We start from the raw sequence: 12,500 nt of genomic DNA on the forward strand, positions 1-12,500 counted from the left end.
TACAAAGTTTTGGACCTCCACAAAGACGTAGGAGTACAAAAATTTGAGAAAATGATACGAAGAGGAGAGAGTATGAGACTGCATCAAGTTACTGCAATCTAGCTGAAGAGGCAATAAGTTGAACAGGAGATATTACCCCAGTGTTTCCCTTCTTCTGTGTTAGTTGAACAGGAGTTATTAACCAAACGTCACCCTCTTTGTATTAGTTGAACAGAATATATTAGTAATCCCCCAACGTTTTACTCTATGCAATAATTCCTCTGCACCAGAAGCTCTTTCCAGTAATTGATTCTCGACCATTGCCAGAGGCTTATCAAACTAAACTATTCGAAAGGCGGACTCACGCCGACTGACAACTTATACAAATGAAATCAACTCTGAAACAACTGTCCACGAGGTCCCAGCAATGCACGTAAAGACAATGAGAAAAATATAATAAAAAAACCATTGAAAATCTATCGACGTAGGACTCAAAAAGTTAAAGTTTCACATGACTCTTACTCCCGAAGCATCAGAGGCTTAGCGTACCTGAGTTTTGCTACTCCTGCCGATTCTGCATATCGAATGAACCTTTCACGACAGATTAATTGCTGGGAGAGGTGAACTAATTCAGGTCAGAAACATAAATTTATTTTTTATCAACGATAATGAGAGCTTTAGATTTAATTGCCTTGATGGACCTTTTTTTCCCCTCCCTTTCAATTTTCTGTGAAAGGAAGCTATTCAGGTGGCCATTTGTCTGTCCGTCCGCACTTTTTCTGTCCGCCCTCAGTTCTTCAAAACTACTGAAGCTAGGGGGCTGTAAATTGGTACGTTGATCATCCACCCTCTAATCATCAAACACTCCAAATTGCAGCCCTCTAGCCTCGGGAGTTTTTCTTTCATTTAAAGTTAAATTTAACCCTGATCGTGCGTCTGACAACAAAACGGGCCACCACCGGTCAGTGGCTGAAAGTGTCATGGACCGTGGCTAGAGTTTCATACAACATTATACGCTATACAGAAAACTCCCTTGCGCAGAAGTTATTTACTCGTTCAAATTCAGATTTCTTATGCTCGGGTTTAACGGATAAGCTGCTCATTTTACGTATGAATTGAAGCAGGTTGATTCCAGATGAAGTTCTTATTAAATCCAATCAGAATTCTATCAGGTTCGAAACGATAAAAAGACTGATTTAATGCTGAGAAGATTAGTATATGAGTCAATGAAACTTATTTGTCATCAGGTGCGTGAAAATGAAAACATCCTCGTTATGAAAATGCCACCCCCCCCCCCCCAAAAAAAAAAAAAAAAAAAAAAAAAAAAAAAAAAACTTCCATGATCGCATTTATATTTATCTAAGTTTCCAAACCCAGATTTGGCACATATACCGGTGACATTTTGGGAAACGAATTTTCGTTTGTTGATAAAACATAAAATCCTCTTTTGATCGATTGCAAAGAAGAGCAAACAATGTTAACAGAAACGCTGGGGTAGGGAATGGGGGGTGGGGGAAAACAACAGGTTCGCCTATGCGTTACTACCTTAATATTATTCTTCTTGTATTTCTATACGTTTTTTTCTGTTTATCTATTTTTTTATGATTTTTTTTCTTTTTCGATAAGTGGTATCACTTCTTTACTGTGTATTTTCCTTTAACTCCTCTTACTTCTAACTAATGGACACCATATTCTTTGGAAGCTTGAATCTCAAGTCAATGGCCTTTGTGATTCTCTTTTTCCATATGAATAGATTACATCTACTTAATAATAATAATAATAATAATAATAATAATAATAATAATAATAATAATAATAATAATAATAATAATAACAATAATAATAATAATAATAATAATAATAATAATAATAATAATAATAATAATAAAAAAAATAATATTAACGACAGTAATCAACAAGCCTGAGATTGTTTGGGAGCCCTACAGAGGAACAAAAAAGATAGAAATGGACTAGAGAAGAAATAAGGAAATATGGAGATGCTACATCAGAAGCAACCCGACGGAGAGAGGATATAGAAGAAGATTGCTCAACATCTGGAATGAGAGGAATAACACCCCCCAAACAGAGCAGAGGCTGGCAGACCAAGTAAAGAACATAAAGAAAAAGAACTAGCTCTCCCCAACAAAAAGAGAAGAACTGGAAAGGGAAATGTCACACGACATCGAATAACACGAAGACGAACTGGAACTGGATAGGGAAATATCACACGACATCGAATAACACGAAGACGAACTGAGAGACGATGCCACAGAACACGACAGGGAGGATGAGGTATCAAACAACGACACTCGAAGAAGAAACACCGGCGAAGTAACAGAGAGGACGGAATGGGTAGAAAAGATTAGACAATGGATGGAGCCAGATAGAAGAGAACAAAGATCCCCTCCATGAAAGGCCCCCTACAACCACCCCCACAAGAAATTAAGGGAGAAAACAAGTGAGGTCAATGAAATAATGGGCATAATACACACCACCAGTATCACAGAAACAAATAACTTGACATATGCAGGAGCAAGATTAGTAGTAGCAGAAATGATGGGGATTCGAACACCAACACCACCAGCACAACCAACCCAACAGAAACCAAAACAGCAACCCCTCCTCCTTGGAAAAGGCACCTGGAAAAGCAAATCTTGGTGATGAGATCTGACTTGAGTAAACTGAAAGAGATGGCAGAAAAAAGGCTAAGAAGCAAGAAAACAAGGGAGAAACTCAACGAGAAATACAAAGTACAAGAGAGGGGACTAAACAACACAATAGAAGATGTAAAACAGAGACTTAAGGCCAAAGCACATAAGATCCAACGGTACATGAACAGGAATAAGGGATACAAACAGAACAAACTATTCGGAACCAACCAGAAAAGAACTATACAGCCAACTAATGAGGGGAAGCAACCACCCAGAAAATTCCTGAAGCCAAACCAAGTAAGAGACTCTGGGAAAACATATGGAGCAATCCGGTATCACACAACAAACATGCAACATGGCTCCAGAAAAAGGGTTTCAATCAAGAAGAAACAGGGAGAATAAAACAAAGATTCACAGACATCACGACAGACACAGTCAGACACCACTAAACAAAGAAAATGCCAAACTGGAAAGCCCCAGGTCCCGATGAAGTCCATGGATACTGGCTCAAAAACTTCAAAGCCCTACACCCACGAATAGCAGAACAACTCCAGCATTGTATCTCAAATCACCAAGCAACCAAATGGATGACCACAGGAAGAACATTTTTAGTACAAAAAGACAAGAGTAAGGGAAATATAGCCAGTAACTCAGGCCTATCACCTGCCTACCACTAATGTGGAAGTTACTAACAGGTATCATCAGTGAAAGGCTATACAACTACCTAGAGGAGACAAACACCATCCCCCACCAACATAAAGGCTGCAGAAGGAAGTGTAGGGGCACAAAAGACCAGCTCCTGATAGACAAAATGGTAATGAAGAACAGTAGGAGAAGGAAAACCAACCTAAGCATGGCATGGATAGACTATAAGAAAGCCTTCAACATGATACCACACACATGGCTAATAGAATGCCTGAAAATATATGGGGCAGAGGAAAACACCATCAGCTTCCTCAAAAATACAATGCGCAACTGGAATACAATACTTACAAGCTCGGGAATAAGACTAGCAGAGGTTAATATCAGGAGAGGGATCTTCCAGGGCGACTCACTGTCCCCACTACTCTTCGTAGTAGCCATGATTCCCATGACAAAAGTACTAACAGAAGATGGATGCCGGGTACCAACTCAAGAAAAGAGGCAACAGAATCAACCATCTGATGTTCATGGACGACATCAAGCTGTATGGTAAGAGCATCAAGGAAATAGATACCCTAATCCAGAGTGTAAGGATTGTATCTGGGACATCAGGATGGAGTTTGGAATAGAAAAATGCGCCTTAGTCAACATACAAAAAGGCAAAGTAACGAGAACTGAAGGGATAAAGCTACCAGATGGGAGCAACATCAAACACATAGATGGGAATAATGGAAGGAGGGGATATAAAACACCAAGAGATGAAGGACACGATCAGGAAAGAATATATGCAGAGACTCAAGGCGATACTCAAGTCAAAACTCAACGCCGAAATATGATAAAAGCCAATAAACACATGGGCAGTGCCAGTAATCAGATACAGCGCAGTAATAGTCGAATGGACGAAGGCAGAACTCCGCCAAGAGATCATAAAACCAGGAAACATGTGACAATACAACAAAGACTAACACCCAAGAGCAAATACGGACAGACTATACATAACACGAAAGGAAGGAGGGTGGGAGAGGACTACTAAGTATAGAGGACTGCGTCAACATCGAGAACAGAGCACTGGGGCAATATCTGAAAACCAGTGAAGACGAGTGGCTAAAGAGTGCATGGGAAGAACGGACTAATAAAAGTAGACGAAGACCCAGAAATATACAGAGACAGGAGAAAGACAGACAGAACAGAGGACTGGCACAACAAACCAATGCACGGACAATACATGAGACAGACTAAAGAACTAGCCAGCGATGACACATGGCAAATGGCTACAGAGGGGAGAGCTAAAGAAGGAAACTGAAGGAATGATAACAGCGGCACAAGATCAGGCCCTAAGAACCAGATATGTTCAAAGAACGATAGACGGAAATAACATCTCTCCCATATGTAGGAAGTGCAATACGAAAAATGTAACCATAAACCACATAGCAAGTGAATGCCCGGCACTTGCACAGATCCAGTACAATAAGAGGCATGATTCAGAGTAGCAAAAGCCTCCACTGGAGCCTGTGCAAGAAACATCAGCTACCTTGCAGTAATAAGTGGGGTACGAGCACCAACCCTGAAGGGAGTGATAGAAAAAACGATCAGGCAAAGATCCCCTCTGGGGACTATGGTATCAGAACGGATAGGGTGATACGTGCAAACAGACCAGACGTGATGTTGATTGACAAAGTCAAGAAGAAAGTATCACTAATTGATGTCGCAATACCATGGGACACCAGAGTTGAAGAAGGAGAAAGAGATGGAAAATAAAAAATGGATAAGTATCAAGATCTGAAAATAGAAATAAGCAAAAGGATATGGGATATTGGGCCAGTGGAAATCGTACCCATAATCATAGGAACACTAGGCACGATCCCAAGATCCCTGAAAAGGAATCTAGAAAAACTAGAGGCTGAAGTAGCTCCAGGACTCATGCAGAAGAGTGTGATCCTAGAAACGGCACACATAGTAAGAAAAGTGTATGGACTCCTAAGGAGAGGGCCAGGATGCAACCCGGAACCCCACACTATAAATAGCACCCAGTCGAATTGGAGGACTGTGATAGAGCAAAAAAAAAAAAATAAAAATAATAATAATAATAATGATAATAATAATAATAATTCTGTGTTCATTAATACTGAACTCTCTCTCTCTCTCTCTCTCTCTCTCTCTCTCTCTCTCTCGTCAGTCAGTTGTTTAAAATGATTTATTGTCATCTGCATATCTGCAAGCATGAAATGGGTTTTTAATTATTAACAACCACACCAATCAGATCATAATTATGATAAATGAAAGTTTTGGAATTATTCCAATAATTCCAATGATTGCGTTAGGTGACAGAACACCCAAGAAGTTGGAAATATGATCGTCATGATTTCGACGTCCGTGTACGAATTATTTCCTAACACTTTATTCTGAAACTGCAGGTTATCAGTCCAATCAACTGTACTGCAACATTTACTTTGGAGAAGTATAGGGTGTCCATAAAGTCCCAGTACCATTACAAGTATTCATCGCTCAGAAACTTTTTTTTTTAGAAAGAAGTGCTTTGAATGTAAACGTAAGGACATGTAGAATACTTTACAGAGAACTGCATTACTCTATGTTATATGGTTTCTGAGCAATAAATACTTGTAATGGTACTGGGACTTTATGTACACCTGTATGACATGAAACCCCATCCAATTAACTAATAAAATAGAGGCTACTTGATTCTCGATCAGTAACCCACCTGCTTTTGGGGGATAATTAGAGGTCACGTTGGGGGGTGGGGGGGAGGATGATTAGCGGTCACGTGGTCGACTACTCTCCTTTTCCACGTCCAAAAAAAGGTGGGTGGGAAATAGAAGAAAAAGAGAGATTAATTAGAGACGCGACGTCCCACGCAGGCTACAGACAAGACCCCTAAGATATCACACAAAATTCCCTATCCACATTTCCCTGCCATTAGAGAGAGCTTTATAAGCATACCATCGAAGCACTAATGAGACTTACGATTCAGAGTATTATTATTATTAATATTCAGACGAAGAAGAACCCTATTCATATGGAACAAGCCGACCAAAGGGGCCATTGAATTGAGATTCTTAAGCTTCCAAAGAATTTGGTGTTCATTAGGAAGACGTAAGAGGAGGTAAAGGGAAACACTCGTACAGGAATTGACATGACAGTTTTGCTCTCTTTTAAGCCTGCGGCATTTCGGGTCCAACAGCTGTTAAGCATCTCGACTAACCTTGTCCTCCCGGATAATTCATTCTTTACCTGGTCGCGTTTTGTTACTCTTGAAGGGCATGTTCTCAGAGGGTGCTAAGTGGTCGTTGGATTTCTCATTCATGTTGCATTCACCTGACAATGAATCAGTCTCCCCTGTTTGTCTAATTCCGCCCCAAACGTAATTAGTTATTCTTGATATATTTAAGCCCATCTACGTTTGATTTATCAAGCCTGATTCACTGTCGATTATCACAGAATCTGGGTGAGGAATAATATTCACGTAATCCACATTACTTTTTTACCCTTCAATTATAAAAATATAATTGCATTTCAATCATTTACATCATTTGAATAATTCTCTTAATACAAAGATATAAATATAAATTTAGATAATATTTGGTACAAAAACAGTATAAATCATAATCAAAACGTATAGTTTAAAAAATCTTTAGTTACATACTTGGACATATTGCTTGTATATCTACATTCAATATACATCCTTTGTGAGTCTAATTTATTTTTCAAAAGAGCAATTATATTTTGGCAGCTATTGTTGTGTTTACAACACATCCACAAACAATACAAATAGCGGGTGATCAATAAAATGGCAGTGTTTTTATCAACAACTGTTTGCCCTGCTATATCATAAATTACTAAGCATGATTATCCTTGAAAAATTACACAACCTCCTTGTAGAATTATTGCAATCGAGATTATCCATAGAAATATTAGCCTCTTTCTTCGTAGAACATAGACGCGAGCAGTGAGCGACCTTGGAAGCAAGATCAATTAGTGGGTATATAAACAGGTCAAAGTTAAGGAAGTTTCGCCCATAAACTCGCCCGACCTTAGCAGTCCTTTTGAGGACAGTGGGCAGTGCCCTCAATAAGTTGATACGTCTAAGATATAAGCCTTTTCCTACTGTTACCTCTTCCAGTTATTCTTTAAAGTCAACGTTTAGACATGGCTTGACAACCCGAGATTATTTCAAACTAGATGTATAATGAGTACCGACTAGTTTGCCCCTAAAGGAAATATATTATCTATAGGTAATACGTCCGGCCAACGCGGAATCAGAGGAATTTATTTCTGGTGATAAAAAAATAATTTCTCGATGAAATGTGGTCCGGATCCCACAATAAACTGTAGGTCTCGTTGCTAGGTGACCAATTGGTTCCTAGCCACGTCAAAATATCTAATCCTTCGGGCCAGCCCTAAGAAGGCTGTTAATCAGCTCAGTGGTCTGGTAAAACTAAGATAGACTTTAATCTTTATTAGTAATACGCTTTAAGAAAAGATTTAACAGATCATGGCTGGGAGAAGATGGCTGTTTTATCTGTAAACAATAGCTGGTATTGTCAGCTTTCCTCGCTCCAGTTGTTTGTCATTTCAGAGCTTGTCATTGAAAGAAAGCTCAGATATCAATTACGACTGTTACCCATATTTCAAACAATAATATGCCCTGTTTTCGACAGGAGTATAACGCTGCATCCAACATGTAAACAAGATTCTTTGTATCTGGAGATTCTGAGAATATTTGCTTGACCATGACACAGAAATCGCATGAACTCAAGCAGCCAGAAATCTACAAAGATATATCTTCAAGGTTATGTAAATAAATACATAATATATTTGATGGATTCAGCGCCCTCGTTAAGCACATTTCTTTTTTAAGCTACAGATTCAAGAAGCCAGAAATCGCCCAAGAAATATCTTGAAGGTTATGTAAATAAATACTTTTCTTTCTAGCGAAAGATATTTTTATGATAATTTCTCTTCCAGAGGAAACGCACTCCTCAACAATATTATTCAATTTCAAATCCTCATCATTTATGCATTACTGTTTCTGTTTACTTTTTAAGTATGCTTGAATAAATAAATAAACGCGTACGTGTACGCACCACACACACACGCGCGCACACACACACGCACACTGAAAATATTATGCAATATTGCGATGTGGAAAGCAGACGTTTGCATCATCAGAGGATCAAAGATTGGCACGGATTAGAAGAAGCATAACTCGAGGGTCAAGGATGGAAAAATTCCGATTGATGAAGGCTGTAAATAGCTGAATACGAGTGCTCTCTCTCTCTCTCCTCTCTCTCTCTCTCTCTCTCTGAAGATTTTCGCAGTGACTCTTCAACTTATTAAATTTAATGCTCTCAAAACATTGCAAGGAATATTTGCTTGCTGTGAGTGTTTATCCGCGAGATGAGAGAGAACTGCAAGCTTTCATTTTCATGAGTTTTATCACTCATCGAATTCAACTTCGGTGTACGAGAGAGAGAGAGAGAGAGAGAGGGGGGGGGGGTGAAGTCCTTACACCATTATTTGCTCAAAGTAGTTTGGGCAGAGGGGGGTGCGGGGAGGGGGGGCCCTTCTGCTGTGGAGTGGAGTTGGACCAAATAGTCTTACCCACTGAGTCATCATCAGCCACTGCCTGGTTCCTCCAGGTCCTAGCCTGGGCGTGGGTCGTCATCACGAGTTATTCAACTTTCCCCAGCTCACGAGTGACCTCCAAATCGACAAAAAATAAAAACAAATTAGGTTTCCTTATATACTCGTTGGCAGAAGCTCCTTTGGGTACGCCATATAAAGTACTATAGTAGATTCACATCACCTGTGCATCTGATGTTTAGGCCAGTCCCTTACGACGCTCCTGATTGGCTGTTGATAAGCCACTCACAGGGCTGGAATCTCTCTGCCTCTCTCGAGAGAGCTCACATAGGCAGGAAGTATGTTCCATCTCTCCTGAGGGATACCTTTGAAAGACGTATCCCTCAGGAGAGGTGGAACATACATCTTGACTATGTGAACTCTCGAGGGAGAGACTGAGAGTTTCCAGTCCTGTGATTGGCTTATCAACAGCCAATCAGGAGCGTCGTAATGGACTCGCCTAGACATCTGAAGCACCGAATTTTCTGTCCCAATGCAAGACGTTGGTCTTGAATTCCCACCTCTTTCCAAATTCCCAATCGAAACTTCTCTCTGTAAAGCTTTTCTTTGAAAGGAAAGTGCATTGGGATGTCAACCCTTTGTCCTAAGACATCTTAGAATGTATGATATGACTTCAAAGTGTGTGTGTGTGTATGTGTGTGTGTGTGTGTGTGTGTGTGTGTGTGTGTGTACGGCTTTTCATTGAGAGCATAGTGCACTGGGATGTCAACCTGTTGTCCTAGATATCTTAAAAAGCATTGTGACCTCAAAGTCAAGCTTTCTCTTCAGTGAGTGGGGTGTCATAATTCAGACACAACAAAGATTATTATTATAATAATAATAAAACAGGCTGCCTCGTTCCATTAAAATGTACAGAACACCCGAATGGCAACATGTCACATCCGTCAGGAGGCTTGTTTCAGTTGAAATGATCTTTTCATCATTTTTTTTTTTTTTTTTCTTTTCAGGTCTAGTGGTGTACGCAAAAATTTTTGCCACAGCTGCTCACGTCTCATTTCTCTGCCTGTATTTTGTTTGTCATCTGTCACTCTGAGAGCGTGAAGTCTTCATTCAAATGAGAGAGAAAAAACTAAAAAAAAAGTGAAAAAAAACAATGAATAATGAATAATAAATATTTCCACTAAGAGAGCGTTAGAGAAAAAATAAAAAAAAAATAAAAAAATACAGGAATAATAAATAATAATATTTCCCAAACAGATATTATATTATTATTATTAGATTATTATTATTTTTTTTTTTTTTTTTTTTTTTTTTTTTTTTTTTTTTTTTTTTTTTTTTTTTTGCTCTATCACAGTCCTCCAATTCGACTGGGTGGTATTTATAGTGTGGGGTTCCGGGTTGCATCCTGCCTCATTAGGAGTCCATCACTTTCTTACTATGTGTGCTGTTTCTAGGATCACACTATTTCTGCATGAGGCCCGGAGCTACTTCAGCCTCTAGTTTTTCCAGATTCCTTTTCAGGGATCTTGGGATCGTGCCTAGTGCTCCTATGATTATGGGTACGATTTCCACTGGCATATCCCATATCCTTCTTATTTCTATTTTCAGATCTTGATACTTATCCATTTTTTCCCTCTCTTTCTCTTCAACTCTGGTGTCCCATGGTATTGCGACATCAATGAGTGATACTTTCTTCTTGACTTTGTCAATCAACGTCACGTCTGGTCTGTTTGCACGTATCACCCTATCCGTTCTGATACCATAGTCCCAGAGGATCTTTGCCTGATCGTTTTCTATCACTCATTCAGGTTGGTGCTCGTACCACTTATTACTGCAAGGTAGCTGATGTTTCTTGCACAGGCTCCAGTGGAGGGCTTTTGCCACTGAATCATGCCTCTTTTTGTACTGGTTCTGTGCAAGTGCCGGGGCATTCACTTGCATATGTGGTTTATGGTTTCACTTTTCGTATTGCACTTCCTACATATGGGAGAGATGTTATTTCCGTCTATCATACTTTGTACATATCTGGTTCTTAAGGCTTGATCTTGTGCCGCTGTTATCATTCCTTCAGTTTCCTTCTTTAGCTCTCCCCTCTGTAGCCATTGCCAATTGTCATCGCTGGCTAGTTCTTTAGTCTGTCTCATGTATTGTCCGTGCATTGGTTTGTTGTGCCAGTCCTCTGTTCTTTCTGTCTTTCTCCTGTCTCTGTATATTTCTGGGCCTTCGTCTACTTTTATTAGTCCTTCTTCCCATGCACTCTTTAGCCACTCGTCTTCACTGGTTTTCAGATATTGCCCCAGTGCTCTGTTTTCGATGTTGACGCAGTCCTCTATACTTAGTAGTCCTCTCCCTCCTTCCTTTCGTGTTATGTATAGTCTGTCCGTATTTGCTCTTGGGTGTAGTGCTTTGTGTATTGTCATTTGTTTCCTGGTTTTCTGATCTATGCTGCGGAGTTCTGTCTTCGTCCATTCGACTATTCCTGCGCTGTATCTGATTACTGGCACTGCCCATTTGGGTTTATGGCTTTTATCATATTTCCGGCGTTGAGTTTTGACTTGAGTATCGCCTTGAATAATTCTGCATATATTCTTTCATGATCGTGTCCTTGCATCTCTTGGTGTTTTATATCTCCTCCTTCCATTATTCCCAGGTATTTGTATCCTGTCTCATCTATGTGTTTGATGTTGCTCCCATCTGGTAGCTTTATCCCTTCTGTTCTCGTTACTTTCCCTTTTTGTATGTTGACTAAGGCGCATTTTTCTATTCCAAACTCCATCCTGATGTCCCCAGATACAATCCTTACAGTCTGGATTAGGGTATCTATTTCCTTGATGCTCTTACCATACAGCTTGATGTCGTCCATGAACATCAGATGGTTGATTTTGCTGCCTCTTTTCTTGAGTTGGTACCCGGCATCCATCTTCTGTAGTACTTTTGTCATTGGAATCATGGCTACTACGAAGAGTAGTGGGGACAGTGAGTCGCCCTGGAAGATCCCTCTCCTGATATTAACCTCTGCTAGTCTTATTCCAGAGCTTGTAAGTATTGTATTCCAGTTGCGCATTGTATTTTTGAGGAAGCTGATGGTATTTTCCTCTGCCCCATATATTTTCAGGCATTCTATTAGCCATGTGTGTGGTATCATGTCGAAGGCTTTCTTATAGTCTATCCATGCCATGCTTAGGTTGGTTTTCCTTCTCCTACTGTTCTTCATTACTATTTTGTCTATCAGGAGCTGGTCTTTTGTGCCCCTACACTTCCTTCTGCAGCCTTTCTGTTGGTGGGGGATGGTGTTTGTCTCCTCTAGGTAGTTGTATAGCCTTTCACTGATGATACCTGTTAGTAACTTCCACATTATTGGTAGGCAGGTGATAGGCCTGTAGTTACTGGCTATATTTCCCTTACTCTTGTCTGGTCATCCATTTGGGTGCTTGGTGATTTGAGATACAATGCTGGAGTTGTTCTGCTATTCGTGGGTGTAGGGCCTTGAAGTTTTTGAGCCAGTATCCATGGACTTCATCGGGACCTGGGGCTTTCCAGTTTGGCATTTTCTTTAGTTGGTGTCTGACTGTGTCTGTCGTGATGCTCTGTGAATCTTGTTTTATTCTCCCTGTTTCTTCTTCCTTG

This window comes from Macrobrachium nipponense, chromosome 33 (genome assembly GCF_015104395.2).
Source record: "Macrobrachium nipponense isolate FS-2020 chromosome 33, ASM1510439v2, whole genome shotgun sequence".
Taxonomy (NCBI): domain Eukaryota; kingdom Metazoa; phylum Arthropoda; class Malacostraca; order Decapoda; family Palaemonidae; genus Macrobrachium; species Macrobrachium nipponense.